The sequence below is a fragment of the Schistocerca piceifrons genome, chromosome 2 (assembly GCF_021461385.2).
Source record: "Schistocerca piceifrons isolate TAMUIC-IGC-003096 chromosome 2, iqSchPice1.1, whole genome shotgun sequence".
Taxonomy (NCBI): domain Eukaryota; kingdom Metazoa; phylum Arthropoda; class Insecta; order Orthoptera; family Acrididae; genus Schistocerca; species Schistocerca piceifrons.
In genome coordinates, this window is record NC_060139.1 from 316,183,338 (window position 1) to 316,195,992 (window position 12,655).

Sequence of the window (12,655 nt, forward strand, 5' to 3'; positions counted from 1 at the left end):
ACAGATGTAGAAGTAACTCCGGGTGAGCCTCAGGGAAACATGTTGGGACCCTTGTTGTTAATGTATTTTAATGATCTTTATCTGCAGTGAAGTACAATACAATCTGAAAAAAGCAGCACAAATATTCACTCAGAACTTGATAAGATTTCGAATTGGTGCAAATATCGGCAACTTGCTTTAAATGTTTCAAAAAGTAATACTGTGCACTTCACAAAACGGAAAAACGCAGTATCCTATGACTACAGCTGGAATCGGTATACTCATACAAATACCTAGGTGTCACAGTTTGTAGAGACATCAAATGGAATGACGACAAAGGCTCAGTGTCGGCTAAGCCAGCCAGCAGACTTCGGTTTAGTGTTAGAACACTAGGGAAACGCAGTTAGTCTACCACGGAGATTACTTACAAATCACTCATGCGACCAATCACCGAGCATTGCTCAAGAGTCTCGTATCCCTACCAAATAAGAATTTGTATGAAACTTCCTGGCAGATTAAAACTGTGTCCCGGACCAAGACTCGAACTCGGGACCGAGTTCGAGTCTCGGTCCGGCACACAGTTTTAATCTGCCAGGAAGTTTCATATCAGTGCACACTCCGCTGCAGAATGAAAATTTCATTCTGGAAACATCCCCCAAGCTGTGGCTAAGCCATGTCTCCGCAATATCCTTTCTTTCAGGAGTGCTAGTTCTTCAAGGTTCGCAGGAGAGCTTCTGTAAAGTTTGGAAAATAGGAGACGAGGTACTGGCAGGAGTGAATCTGTGAGGACGGAGCGTGAGTCGTGCTTGGGCAGCTCGGTTGGTACAGCACTTGCCCGCGAAAGGCAAAGGTCCCGAGTTGCAGTCTCGGTCCGGCGCACAGTTTTAATATGCCAAGAAGTTTCATATCAGCGAACACTCCGCTGCAGAGTGAAAATCTCATTCTGGATTCAGGAATTCGTACGTTTACATGCGAACAGGAATCGAACTGAGAAGTGTCATACTGGAGGAACTTAGCTGTGCTTGCGACTAGCATCCAAGAAGATAGATACGATGGTCGCTTAATAAGTAATGCCCCGCATTTTTCTCCTCAGAACATATTTATTGTTAAGAGTCAGAATTTGGTGACAGTATACATCAACATGTCTTATGCACGTCCTATTATTCTACGTAGTCTCCATGTCGTTCTATGGCTGTACGCCAACTTTGTGGAAGAGCATGTATTCCCTGCGGGTAAAAGCTCTTGTCCTGTAGGCATAGCCATGTTTTCATTGCATGACTGACACTCTGGTTCAAATTGATTCAGATGGCTCTGAGCACTATGGGACTTAACAGCTGAGGTCACCAGTCCCCTAGAACTTAGAACTACTTAAAACTAACTAACCTAAGGACATCACACACATCCATGCTCGAGGCAGGATTCGAACCTGCGACCTAGAGGCCACGCGGTTCCAGACTTCAGGGCCTAGATCCGCTCGGCCACCCCCAGCTGGCACACTCTGGTCATCTTCGAAATGTGTTCCCGCAGAGAATCTTTAAGCGGCCCAAAGAGACGGAAGTCGCACGGTGCCAGGTCTGGACTGTAGGGTGGATGAGGCAATGATTTTCAACCCAATTTGGCGATGTGCTCCCTGGTTCCCAGAATAGTGTGTGAACGTGCATTATCCTGTTGGAGCACGATATCTGCTGAATTCTTGTCCAACCGAACACGTCGGAAACGGTTCTTCAGTTTATTCAGAGTCTTCAGTATGCCTCTGAAATGATGGTTGACGCTCTTGGCATCACATCCACGAGAATGACATCATCACAATCCAATAAGACTGTCCAGCAGAGGAGGTTGTCTTGAATTTCTTTTGTGGTGAATGAGGATGCCACTCCATGGACTGCCTTTTTGTTTCCGGAGCAAAGAGCAAAGTGGTGCACCCAGCTTTCGTCCCCTGTAACGATACGTGACAGAAACGCCTCTCCGTCGGTCTTAAAACGTTCCAACAATATAGATGAAATGGCCTTTCCTTGAATCTTATGGTCCGCTGTGAGCATTCGTGGAACGCATCGTGAGCATCTCTTTGAATATCCGAGAGTTTCGATCACTGCAGACGCACTTCCAATGCCGACCTTCAGCTGTAGAGCCAATCTTCGAGGGGTGATACGCCAGTTGGTACGAATAGTGGCAACCGCACGATTCAGCATGTCTGGAGCACTGGCTGTGACAGGACGTCCCTAGCGTAGCTGATCATGGTGCTCTGTTTCTGCATTTCCTGAGGCTGTAACTTTCTTTACCCATCACCCAACTGTACTCCTATCAATGGAGCATCGCTGTATATTGCACACAAACGTTTATGAATGCTCAGCACGGTTTCTTTTTCTGCACACAAGAATTCAATAACAGCACACTGCTTGTAACAAGAGTATTATGTAGACGGCATTTTGACGCTGTACTATGGCTCTGCCATCTGCCAGAACGGTTCGAAACTTCACCGGCGCACAGAACATCATCAAATGTGAAGCACCAACAAGGACGTTTATCTATGTTTATTAATGGCTTTTTTTAAAAAAATGTAGGGTATTACTTAATGAACGACCCTCGTGAATACACGGCGCAGCATAGCTGAAGGATCACTTCTGGAGAACCTCGTAATGTTTTCCCACTTAAATGCATAAGTTTCGAATTTGGCTCAAAAGTGCCTACAGCATTCCTCTGTAATGGTGCGTATTCGTGGCTCCCAGCGACGTCACTTGCGGCCTTGACGGCGCTTCAAACTGCAAGGTGTCGACATATGCGAAGAAAAGCCAGTGCTCAGAAGTTCATGTGACGTGAAAGGTGGGTTAATGATGTCACACTGGCACCAAATTTCACCACAATTGTGCCCAACGCCACTGTGGACATTTTACGCTATGAGAATGTCGTCACACTCCATCTTATCCATATTCCACCACTTCTTATGAAACGTCTTTGACAGAGGTCAAAACCGCTACACCCAGTGTTGAAATCACACCGTTTTCTGTGGGTGGCCAAGGAAAACATTTTAGACACACTGATACTCAGAACGGACACGAAAAGACTGCAAGAGTTGGCATAAAGGGCGTCAATGAAACCACCCCTTTCCTTGGGGGTGTAAATTCCCACACATTTCACGGTCGAAAACGAAAATTCGGAGGGCGATGAGCAACAGGACGATATTCTTGCCAACTATTTACACTACTGACACCTCTGGACGCATCTGGGATCGGAGGAATGTCAAGGGGTTGCTTGCCTGCAGGCGGCTTGGACTACTAGACAGATTGTCTCAGTACAGGTACCTATATTTTTAAAATTCTCAGTAAATGTGGGCGGATGTCATCGAGGGTATTGCTGAAGTGGGAGGTGTCTTAGAGGGACCATTTTGCTGCTTTATTCTCGCATAAGTAAATGTCGCAGTTCCTGGTGATCACGCCTTATGAGGGTGCGAGGCAGGAGGGCTGAAAATGTATAAACTCGCTTTGGTGCTTCAGACCGGGTTCATATTTCGTCGAATGGTTGTGAACGGTCCCCAGTGCTTCCAACCTGTACACCAGAACAAAAACTGCTGTCATGCTGCACTCCGAAGTGATCCAATCACGCTGAATGGGGTTGTTGGGCCACGATATCCTTAGAGAGCGGTTGAAGAGTTCGGTAGTGTCAGCAGTGTCGAAAATTGTCTAGAACGTCGTCCTGCTGCTCACCGCATTGCGAGCTGTCGTTTTCGACCTCGAAATGTGTGTGCATCATGGACACAAGGAAAGTGGTGGTTTCACAGAAGTCCTTTATACCGCTCCGTCTGGCCTTTTCATGTCGATTCTGACCGTTGCTTTGTCGGAAATGTTTTCCTCGGCTACTCATAAGAAAACAATGTGATTTCAACGCTGGAAAAGAAGGGGTGGAATGTGGATAAGAGGGGGTGCGAAGATCTCCCTACCGTGTGACACGTCCACGGTGGTGTTGGGTAGAATTGTGGGCAATTTGGTGTCAATCTGTCGCCATTAACCTATCTAACACATGAACTACTCAGCTCTGGGCTTTTCTTTTCCGATGTGTCGACGCCTTGTAGTTTAAAGCGTCGTCGAGCCCAAGGGTATTCGAGCCCAAGGGTATCGTCGCAGGGCGCCACGCTTTCGTACAATTACGGAGGACGGTTGAGCCAAATTACAAACTTTTTGTTGCATATCATCATCATCATCACTGTTCTGCCAAAACGCAGGTTGGTTCAATTGGCTCTGAGCACTATGGGACTTAACTTCTGAGGTCATCAGTCCCCTAGAACTTAGAACTACTTAAACCTAACTAACCTAAGGACATCACACACATCCATGCCCAAGGCAGGATTCGAACCTGCGACCGTAGCGGTCGCGCGGTTCCAGACTGTAGCGCCTAGAACCGCTCGGCCATCCCGGCCGGCAAAAGGCAGGTTTTCACAAGGTAGTTCTCCAGGCTGTCCGGTCTTCCGCCATCCTCTTCAGGTTTGCATAATTTCCTCTTCCCTTTATGTCGTCTATCATCTTGTATCTCCTTCTTCCTCTCAGTCTTCCCCCACAAACTAATCCTTCCAAAGCATCTGCTGGCAAACACTCCCTTCTCAATGAATGTCCCAACCAGTTCTTTTTCCTTTCTCTTACAAAACTTTCAGCAGACATCTTCTCTCACCAACCCTTTCCAGTACTCTTTCATTACTCACTCTTTCCATCCAGCTTATTCTCTCCAATCTCCTCCACATCCACATCTCAAATGCTTCTAACCTTTTTTCATCCTCTCGTCTCAGTGTCCATGTTTCTGCCCCATATAGACCACACTCCAGACAAAACATTTTCCAAGCCTTTTCCTTAGACCTTTATCTAATTTGCCACATAAGAGTCTCCTCTTTCTGTTGAATGCCTCCTTCGCTATGGCAATTCGAGTTTTCACCTTCAGTTATTGTGCTTTCAAAATATTTAAATGCACTTACTTGGTTAATGGTAGATTGTCCTATTTTAATATTGGATAGTCTGCGTCTTGTACTGATGACCATACTCTTTGTTTTTTCTATGTTTCTATATTCCACACAAACTTCATTCAGATCTTTCAGCATGTTATTCACTGTCACTTTTTACCACTAATACCATGTCATCAGCAAATCTTATACATTGTATTCTCTTTCCACCAATACATATTCCTCTTTTCCCATCTAAGCTATTCGTAATAATCCCTTCAAGGTATACGTTAAACAACGTGGGGAAAGGCAACAACCTTGTTTAACACCTCGTCCAATGCTGCTGCCTTCTGTAGTTCCATTTCCTATCCTTATCCTTACTTTTGTTGCAATAGTCAACAATTAGGGGTTTGGAGAAAGTGATCCTTTTCTTGTGTTGCAGTGCTGTTCTCTCAGCCGGACGGCTTCGTACAGTCACGTCACGTGGCTTGAGTCGCAACATGGGCACGGGACTGTAACCATTATTGTGCCTGCAGGAAGAAAAGCGACGACAGTGTTGCGCCCAGGCACTAGAGTGGCACCAAAACGTATTTCCAGACGACAACCAATTTCCCCTATTATGATAGACGTGTCCTTTTCTGGAAGCTCCGACGAGTACCAGTTGCGTCACCCCTCCCGGCTAGCTGCGCGGTCTAGCGTGCTGCTTCCCGAGCGAGAAAGCGTGCCGGTCCCCGGCACGAATCCGCCCAGCGGATTACTGGGAAGGTCTGGTGTGCCGGCCAGGCTGTGGATGTTTTTTAACGTGGATTTCCATACGCCTCGGCGAATGCTGGCTGGTTCCTCTTATTCCGCCTCAGTTATACTATGTTGGCGATTGGTGCACAAACACTGTCTCCATGTATGCGTACACCATACTTACTCTACCACGCAAACATCTGGGGTTACACTCGTCTGGTGTGAGACGTCGTAGTACAAGCCGACATGCATATACCAGTTATGTAGCTTTTTTTTCCACGCGATACTGCTCTCGTGGAAGTCAACATTAATTTCATTCTTGTTCTTTTTTACATACATATTTTAATACAATATTTCAAAAAGTACTTCGAAATATAAACATAAATTTATATGTATACAATAGTTTAATAGAAACTACAATCTCCTTGGGCTTCAGATGTGCCTTCTTCAGGGCTCTAATAACGTGGCACCTAAAAGAAGATATTATCAACAGAACGTTTGATTGCAAGAAGAAATACTGCCCTTGGACAAATTGGAAAATACCTACAACTCTAAAAATTAGTAGTTTTGCACGGCATGATAGTTTCGAATGCGTTGTAGTATACGTAACGCCCGTTTGTACTCCGTGAATTCCCGCGTCGTTTCGTTTCTTGCTGTGTGCTTTAAGCGAACTTCGCACATCCTTGTCTTTTTTTAATTTTTTAGGCGTGTGCTCAGTATATTTTGGGAGATGGGTCCAACATCAGTAATCATCGTGTGTTTCCTTTATTTGGTCGTGTGTTGTTTAATGGGTATTGTACGTATTGAACAGCACCATATCCTAGAAATAAGAAAATAATTTTGCTGCATTCTTTGATAATTTTTCTCATGATTGTCAAACAGGCCCCAAGAAGTAATCCTAACGATCAAGTTATGTATTATGATCACCAGGGAGGGGGGGGGGGGGTGGCAGGGAGCGGGGGAGCTGGCAACATAGCTGTGTGCTGTGTGAGTAAAAAGGCAGAGGGTCCCTCTAAGACCGGCCCACACACGCACCGTTGTTGAGCACTTTAAAAATATATCTGATTCAGTAACGTCTCAGCTGAGTAGTGCACTGCTGCTGCTCTAGCGCCTGAGAGCAGGTAATCCCACCTAAATGGTGTCAAAGTAGTTTCGAAACTGCGTCTCGGATTTGTAATTTATTACTCAATAACGACTTGCTGAACAGTAGCAAGCTACTTTTTGGTATCAAGATTTAAACGAGTGCATCCATCTGCAGAATGAAAGGAAATGAATATATGCGTGAAGAAGATCGAAGTATGGCCAGCACCGAATCTCCAAGTGGGAGACACGTTTCCGACCTACGAAAGTTTTTGAAAATTTGTGGTAAGGTCTAATGGGACCAAGCTGCTCTGGTCGTCGGTCTCTAAGCTAAGCCTACAAATTACTTAATCTAACTCTGACTTAAACTAACTTACGCTATGGACAACACACACACCAGTGCCCAGAGGACGGGGGAGGGGGGGGGGGGGTAGCCCACGGACCGTGACAAGGTGCCTGAGACCACGCGGCTCCGACTCACGAAATTTACAGTAACTTCGCGATGTGAATCAAGACAATAGGTACGCATGAACCGTATCATCGCTATGAATGATTATCAAGGCGGTATTGCACGTGTGCACATCTAGCACACAGCCATCGTACATGCCACCACTTCGCCGTACAGCAGAACAACAAACAGCGCCGTCTTACTCCAGAACACGACCCTTCTCCAGAACACACAGCCCCTCCTTCAAACTAACGCGCCAGTAGTCTTGGTGAGGCGGGCTGTGAGATTAATTATTAGTTATAAGATAAGCTATTCGCAATCGACACTGGGTGTAGAATTGCACCTTTCCAGTAAGCCTGCGGCGACTAGTGTGCGAAATAAGCGAAACGTAAAAAAGTAGCAAAAATAGGTGTTGAATGTTGCGATGTAAAGCCACCCTTCATCACTGTTTTGTGGGTAAAACCATGGTGTGAGAGATTATCTGCAACCAGATTGCAGTTATAAGGGACGTGAAAAGGAGAAACAGGGTAGCAGCCAGTCTCAAATGTTATTTAATCTCTACACTGAGTAAGTAGTAAACGAAACAAAGGAGAAATTTAGAGAAGCAATCAGGGAGAAGAAATAAAACCTATAAGGTTTGCAGACGACGCTATAATAATGTCAGAGGCTTGCAAGATAAGTTGAACGAAATAGTTTGTGGCTATAAAACGCATATCGTCGTAAGTAGAACAACTGTAATGGATTATAGACAAATAAAACCAGATGATGCTGAGGAAACTGGATTAGAAAAGCATATACTAAAAGTGGTGGACAAGGTTTGCTGTTTGGGAAGCAATATATCTGACAAAGGCCTAAGGAAGAGTATACAAGCTGCAGACTGGAAATACCAAGAAGAACTTTTCTGAAAAAAGAATTATTTTAACAAAGAATATAAATTTAAGTGTTAGGAAGACTTTTATGAAAGTTTTTGGAGTGTAGCCTCATATGAAAGTGAAGCGTGGATGAGAAACAAATGAGACAAGAGGAGATTAGAAAATTTTCTTATATGTTGCCCCAGAAGATTAGATGCAGGAATCGAATAGCTAATGAAGGGCTAGTGGACTGAGTTGAAGAGAGAAGCTATTTATAGCACAACTTCATTAATATAAAGTATAAGTCGACTGGCCAATGCTGAGGCGCAAGAAATGGTAATGTAGAATGAAAAGGAAGACGAAGGTTTGATTGCAATAAACAAGCTAAACTGGATCAAGGCTGTAGTAGTGATACACAGATGAAAAATCTGTCACGGGATAGCGAACTCAAGACAAGAACTATCAAGCAGAAGATATGGAGTCGTTTCGCCGTAACCATCTGAGATTTTCCTGGCGTCGGAAGTTCTGGAATGGGATCCACCCAACCGTTTGGGACTAAATGAGAAACTGCTTGCGAACACAAGCACAAAATCTGAAACTAAAACTGCCGATGTAGTGTCAAACCAAAGGTTTTTTACTATGCTGGAAAAAATCACATGAGACTTGTACATAATTTTCATGGAAAGGAATGCTTATAATGCATACTGATGGGTGCCAAGAAGATATCACAGGACTTCGAATATTTCACGAATGTCACAAGAAACCAACTATAATGAAGGTGCAGTCTCAATGAACTCGTACGGCATGATAAAGAAGGAATACAACGATGCAAATGCATCGCTCCAGTAAGAAATTCAGTAGTAGTGTTCCTGTATACAGTTTTTATCATACGATACAAGCGCATGGTCGACGTTCGCACGTCATGTCCATCCGTTGCTTCCATCGGCACGAGCTGCTGCATAACGACTCGACGCGTCTTCTCAGAGTTGAGCGTAAACTGAAACGCAGCACGACAAACTGGAGGGTACGTTTCTTTAAAGCTATTGCTCAGAATTACGTCCTTCTATCGCGAGACACCTTATGAGCACGGTGCCCCCCATGAACTGCGGCTGCCAAAATTCTTGAAATCACAAGCCGGATGTCATCTAACTATTAGAGTGTGTGGTGTTTTGTTTGTGAACATCTGATTGGCTAACAACCGCAAAAATAAAAATCACCCAGATTCTAATCGTGAGAACGAGGAGGCCTCTGAACTTCCTATCACAAAGAACATCTCATAATATTGTGTTACACGATTATTCCAGAGTACAATCAGATATTAGCTAGTGTCCTCCACCCACCCCTCCCCCTTCACCCCCCTTTGCCGCCACAAGGAAAAAGAATTTCCTTTGAATACTTTTTTTTTAAATGATGAAAGATAAATTATATTTAGTCTCTATAGGCGTTTCATTGAACCACGAACTACTGAGTCATTAAGACAATTGGTATTGCTTATGTCTAACAAGATCTTTTTATACTTCAGTTGTTCTCAGTCAGAGCACATCATAAATCATGCTACGAATTCGTTCAGTTCCTCGTTTTTGATTTCATTGCTATCTTCGTACAAAATTTACTTTCACATCTATAAAGCTTGAATGTCTCATTTCTTTTCCATGTGCTGTGGTCGAGTATTGAGCGCGCGCTTGCCTGTGTGTGTGTGTGTGTGTGTGTGTGTGTGTGTGTGTGTGGAGGGGTCCGGGGGGGGAGGGGGGGGGCGTGAGCGCAATATGACTAATTAAGCAAATTCCCGGTGCATCGCGAGTACTGCCTACAACCTCCCCTCGAGTAAGAATAGACCTTGTTACAAAACATGCCTTTCCTGCACTACTCCTCTCCCTACCACGACTTGCTTCACCCGCACCATAGTTTAAAACCAACTAGGTTAAAACGCGTGTAATATACTTACTGTTTGTAAATCACTCGATTGCTGTGCTCCTCCTCCTGCAGTGGCAGAGACTGGAACACGTCAGGCTGTTAATGCTTTGTGTCTAACCAAGATGATAATATGTACAGCACTACAGTCTTCCTTATTTAGTCAGTTTTTCTTTGTGCTGCCAACTATTTCACTTATCTTTTACGAAGTGAATAATGGAGCTATTTCTGGTGTACTGCACAAACTGTCTACATATTAGAAAAGACATTTTGCATGAGATATTTAGTGTTTCTAATATATACGACTCACTTTTACTGCCATCGACGTATGGTACAAAGAATGTGTGCTGTGAATGCACTACGTGAAGAACTTGTAACCTCCACCGCATAGTCTTAAGCATTGATGCTACTAATGAGTAAAAAGTAATTACTGGCAACTTCCTTTCACAGGATTAGAGACGTAACAAAATTATTGTGATAATAAAGATCTTTTAAAATGAATGCGTCACGACTGAAGCACGATCATACCTTTTTCTTTTCTACCTCTCGGAAAATTTCTTATTACCCATAAGGCGGTAATTACGCACAATTGAGAAAAACTCTATTAGAGGCATTGGCTATGTGTCGTGTGCTCTGGAACTTTCCGACATGAAATAATCGTCTGGAACCGCAAGACCGCTACGGTCGCAGGTTCGAATCCTGCCTCGGGCATGGATGTTTGTGATGTCCTTAGGTTAGTTAGGTTTAACTAGTTCTAAGTTCTAGGGGACTAATGACCTCAGCAGTTGAGTCCCATAGTGCTCAGAGCCATTTTTTTTTTGAAATAATCGCAACTCCTTCCGTTATACGTTAAGTCTGCATAAGAGGTTACTGTATGTTGGTCAAATATTATCAGAAGTTAAGTTTGGGCGAAAGACAAGAACGGTGCAACAGTTCTTGTTGCACTAATTGTACGACGCACTCCTGTTTTCACCCCATGCGGAAGCTCTTTTTGTAGCTGGTGAGATTGCTCGTTCACGTACGGCGATAAATGTTTTACCGCAGACAATAAGCATTTCAGGGTCAGCCTCCTCATCATGCACCGACTGCGGTAGACAACTGTAGTACTCACTTTGAGCAGCAGTATCTGAACTTGTCAGTCAGCAGATGCTATCGAAACACGAATCTTCAGCGCTGAAAGCCGCGACAGTTTGCCCCCACTTCTTTCCTGGGCCACTCCTAACTCTTCTATTTTACTCTCGGTTAAAACTTACGATTTTAAAAAAAATAGTTGTTTTGTTTGATGCAAATCGAGCCTCTAGAAATTTTTGACTGATCAATGCATCCCCAAATTATGGGAACGGGTGCACTGGAAAATTTTCGTACAACGGCAAGCCAACATTTCTCATTCGCTATCATTTTATTCACGATGGTCTAAGAATCCTGTGTCTGTTCTTATAAACATCACTGAAGCAAAAACTGCAATCAGCCTCACCATTTTTCAATTAGAGCCTAGACCGATCCGTTACACAGCAGTGAGGATTTTTCTTACAGATTCCATTTTTAGGGTTCCGACCTCGATCTGTGAAAACGGGACACCTTGTTGTCTGTCTGTCTGTCTGTCTGTCTGTCTGTCCGTCCGACTGTTAGGAACTCCTTTTCTCAGGAAAGCCTAGACTTACCAAATTCAAATTTATTTTACGTTCGGAGGTCTATGGCCTCTTGGAGATGCAAAAGCCTTAAGCTTCTAAGTTGCTTCAGTCAAAAGATAAGGCCATTTATGTCACATATTTTGATATCCTAAAACTAACTCATCAGAATAGGGTGCTTCCCGTTGACCACTAATAATTAAGTTTCGCAGGTTGCTAGGTTTTACATTACAAGTATAAGAAAAACTAAGAAAGTAGTTAATTTGTAATTACAGCGCACAAAAAAAATGTTGTCACTTTTAATCTATCTGTCGATCTTTTCAGGCTGGCCCCAGTGGCCGAGCGGTTCTAGGCGCTTCAGTCCGGAACCGCGCTACTGCTACGGTCGCAGGTTCGAATCCTGCCTCGGGCATGGATGTGTCTGATGTCCTTAGGTTAGTTAGGTTTAAGTAGTTCTATGTTATAGGGGACTGATGACCTCAGATGTTAAGTCTCGTAGTGCTCAGAGCCATTTGAACCATTTGATCTTTTCGCGTCTCGAGACCCTTGGCGTAACAGTTGGCGTATCGAGTTTTAATTTATGTCACTCACTAAGGTCTACAGTCCCTTGGCAGTGTAAACATAGTAAGCTTTTAAGATAATGCAGTTTATATCGTTTATATCACATATTTCGACATTCGGAAACTCAGTCATCGAAACCTACGGGATACTTCCCGCTGACCTAGAAACATGAAATTGGGCAAGAACCAAGGTTTAACAGTAAAAGTAAAGTAAAAAATCTGAAACGTGTTAATCTGTAATTATATCACGTAAGAAAATCTTGCCAGCATCGACATCGACAACAGGCAAAAATCCTTGATTCCCAGAATGGATGAACTATCTATATACATAATCGAGTTTGTATGGAATCCTCGGTGCACGAATCCTACTTACACCTGGCCAACTTTTTTTTTCTTGAGGCAAGATTCTACTTTACAGAGTACAGCACAGAGCTCAGCATCATAGACGTGTGATGTGCGAAACCATGCTGTAATGTATAGAGCACTACTTTTTCTTCAGACAAAAAACGTGAAATTATACGAGGAAATTTTTTTTTAAATGT